At 32.1% G+C, this 3,922-nt stretch overlaps 1 non-coding gene across 1 annotated transcript; it reads left to right on the forward strand.

The window, feature by feature from the left end:
• The first annotated feature begins 475 nt into the window (after positions 1-475).
• On the forward strand, positions 476-578 carry LOC142173074 (U6 spliceosomal RNA). Its single transcript, XR_012702504.1, has one exon. It is a non-coding gene; the product is annotated as a U6 spliceosomal RNA (small nuclear RNA).
• Positions 579-3,922: the final 3,344 nt, after the last annotated feature.

Raw genomic sequence — 3,922 nt, forward strand, 5'->3', positions numbered from 1 at the left:
AAATAACACTTACAATAAGGTTAAAAGAGAAAAAAGAAAAAAGATACATCAAAACTCGAGAAACTAAAATTCATTTTAGAAGGTAAAATAACTCTAACTAGAAGAAAGAGAACAAAAGAACAAATACATTTATACACATATAAAAAAAACCGGAAAATAAAGGTGACAGTGCAGGAAAAAATGTTTGCAATCTGAACCATAGGATTTTGTAGCTGGACACGTGGCTCTATTAGAGACTTATTAAGAATTAGTGGAGGGATTTGTAGACTTGTAATACGAGGTATAAGTTCGGCTATATTTTAAATAGGGCTCTCCTCGAACTCATACAGCAAAGTGAAAAGGGCCGGCCCATCTTAAATAAGTGGGCTTTTTCAGATAGCAACAAAATAGTCCAGTTCTAATTCGCCCCTTACCACATCGCCTACAGAAGAAAGCTTTTGCATGTTTATAGACTGAAATCAGAACGTGTGATCTCGTCCCTTCGGGGACATCCGATAAAATTAGAACGATACATAGAAGCTTAACATGGCCCATGCGCAAGGATGACATGCACAAATCGAGAAATTTTTCAATTTTATTTTTCCACATTTTTGTTTATGTAAATTGTTAAAAAGCTCTTTGTTTTATCAAATAAGTATTCAATTTTCGACTTGGATGATTAGGTCAAACGACAATGGTTTTATCACTGGGTAGGGTACGGTTATGAGTATGTGATGTGTATCAGATACTAGTAGTCGTTACACATTAATTTTCATATACACAAATCACGTCTTAAGTATTTTGACGATAATAGCTTAAAAAAAGAAGTGATGATTCATATAGCAGATCCCAACTTGTTTCCCGACTATATTTCTAGTGGATTTGAGCTTAGTTTTATGTTTTCCTTGTCATTTGTTTTAAGTTTTGTTAAATTTCAGCTTAGCGCTTTGTTGGTATAAACATGAAAACTTCATGTTAATTAAAGAGAACTTGCTCCTTACCAGTAAACTAGTAGCAAGAATAGTTCTATGAATATGCCTTGAGAATACAGTAAAACTTAAAAATCTGATTTCATTATATACAAGCTATATAAGATTCTGAACATTCACTAAGAAGAACAACGTATCTAATCGACGTGAGAAATTATTCAGTGTTTCTTGAGCAGGGTAATCAAAATACTTTAAAAATAGACTGAATGGTCTTCTATAACACCCGAGGGCGTAAGCAGAAATTTTTGGTAGCGGTGTCGTAATTTATCATATTTTTTGACAAGAAATAGCCTTAGTCCATTGGTTTCGTTGAGTCTTAAGGTAGAAAAATTCTTGAGTTAATTTTGCGTAATCACAATTTTTAATTACTTGAGAGCAAAATCAAACACATAACCAGAAAATAATTTATATCAAGTGGTGTCCTTTTTTTCTATTTATTGGTTTCCTTATAGAATTAATAATTTCTGACAAAGCGGTGTCGCGTGATACCACTTCCTTGTAAGTATGTCCGCCCCTGATAGCACCAATTCACTATAACGTCCAAGTTTTCTTTGGAATCAATTTTTCATGTTATGTAATAATGTATGTTCTGTATAGCATCACTTCACTATAGCAGTCAAAAAATATCGAAACAAACGAGATAGTTATAGAGATGTTTGACTGTATTCAATATCCCTCTTTTCCGCTTTCAAAACTGGATTTTTATAACACAAGATGAACATGTCTGTTTGTAATTATACATGTTTTTACATTCAGACGTTATATCTGTTGGTTTCCTTGCTATTCTCACAGCTCATAACACAAGGTATAAATGCTCAACTCTTAAGTAGGGTAATATTTGCATGAATAGTAACTTAGATTACAGGCCTCTAAAATTCTACATGACCAGTAACTTAGGCAACAAAATTTCTGAATCCAATTATATATATATTATTATTACAGGCAACAAAATTCTACATGACCAGTAACTTTCATTTAGGTTTGATATTCTTTTAATTTCGGTAAATTGTGCGCTCCATTTCTTGCTTTTCGCAATAACCAGGGACGTATCTATATGTTAGAGTATGGGGCACATGCATCCATGGTCTTCTTTTCATATCACGTATAATAATATTATACTGTATTTCTTTAAAAAAAAATTAAATATACATATGTGCACCCAAGTTCTTTTGTCTTGTGCTCTAATTAAGTAATTTTTTCTTTTTTATTTATTTATTTGGTTTATTCATTCAAAATCTCTAAATCTAACACATTGAAATCCTTGATCTCCCTTTGTCATCGCAAAATTTTATATAATTAAAACTAATAGCAGTGAATGATGTAACATAGTTCAATTAATCTAAACATTTTTTATCTGGAGTATAGGTAATATGTTAAAAATTGCAATAATTTTTTAAATTTTAATCTATAATTTCTAAATGGTAATGAGATTCATTGTAAGAACCTAAAGGTTGAATCCGTCAATATAAATTCTAGATTCACTTCTTTGTAATAATGCACCCATTTTTTTTAGAATCCTGGATCCGCCTCGGGCTATAACTTCCATGAACATCGACACTTATTTTCACTTTTTGTTTTTCAGAAACATTGAGAAGTGCAGGTGAGAAAATTTGAATGGTAGATGGTAGTCAAGTTGCTACTTGCAAGAAAACTCCAAATGGCATATACATTTTTTTCTTTACATTTTGCTTTTATTAATTTAAGACTTGGCAACTCTACCTACCGTTCAATTGGTTGTTGAGCTTTAAAAATCTAATCTAACAAAGAACTCTATCCTAAAGATTGTCCTCTGAGTTCTAGATTTTATCAACTATTTCTTGATTTTTCCTTTGTCTATCTTCTTTTTAATTGCTTGACTTAGGAATCTTGCAGATATTTCTAATTTATTTATTCTTCTTCCTCAGTCTTGAATTTAATTTGTTTTCATCTTTGGAATCTCTTGAAACTCACCGTTGATTATGAAAATAGAAGTACCTAGGTAGGTAAATTTAACCTTTCTTGCTCCAAACAATTTGGCATATACCCAAGTAGCCAACACTCATCTGCACATTACTTTTGTTCTGAATTCGAGTGATTATACTAACTCAATGAATATAGATACATGTCTTCATAAATATAATTATTAGCACTTGTTGGATGGTGCTGGAAAGTTATAAATATTTAAACTAGATTATTGGGTGTTGTAGAGATTTTGTAATGAATTAATTAATAACAATTGGGTGGATATGAGTTCATTGATGATTGTAATGGTGCTAAAGAAGATTGTGTGTAGACAAATGATGGTTTAGTATTTCTTGTTGGTGGGAATGAGAGATTATTGGATGAAGAAACACCATTACTAGATGTAGTAAAATGTTATGCACTTTAGGTGTGTGATAAAATGCCTAAATGGCCAAAAACCTTGAAATTGTTTACTAATATTGGTCCAATTGAATTATGTTGATGTAGATTGAAGTTGTAAGAGTAGTGGGAGGTTTTAATATCATTAAAGAGTTGAAACAAGAAAACTCGATTTGTGACGATTTTATTTTTGAGGAATTTTCAAGGAAATCATCGGAAATTGAGTAGTTCGGAGGTTGATACGCGCATAATGGAATTTCTGGAGCATTGTTTAGCTTGTTCGACATTGGATTCGGCTTGCTTGAGGTAAGTAACTCTTCTAATCTTGGATCCAAGGGTATGAACCCTGATTATACGTGTTATGCGTTTGGTGTTGAGGTAACGCACATGCTAGGTGACGGGCGTGTACCGTTTGAACTGTGACTCTGTTATTCATGTGATACTGTGTAGTTACCTAAACTTATCTGTAATCATGAAATCTCTACGTACTAGAGTTATCGAGTTGTGACTCATGTTAGAAATAATGCTTAGGCAAATGTTGGTATTATTGGGACCCACAGAGGTCATTTCTGTTATTGATTTATTTGTTTATATTGTAAATTCATACTCAGCCA

Source organism: Nicotiana tabacum, chromosome 18 (genome assembly GCF_000715075.1).
Source record: "Nicotiana tabacum cultivar K326 chromosome 18, ASM71507v2, whole genome shotgun sequence".
Classification (NCBI taxonomy): Eukaryota; Viridiplantae; Streptophyta; class Magnoliopsida; order Solanales; family Solanaceae; genus Nicotiana; species Nicotiana tabacum.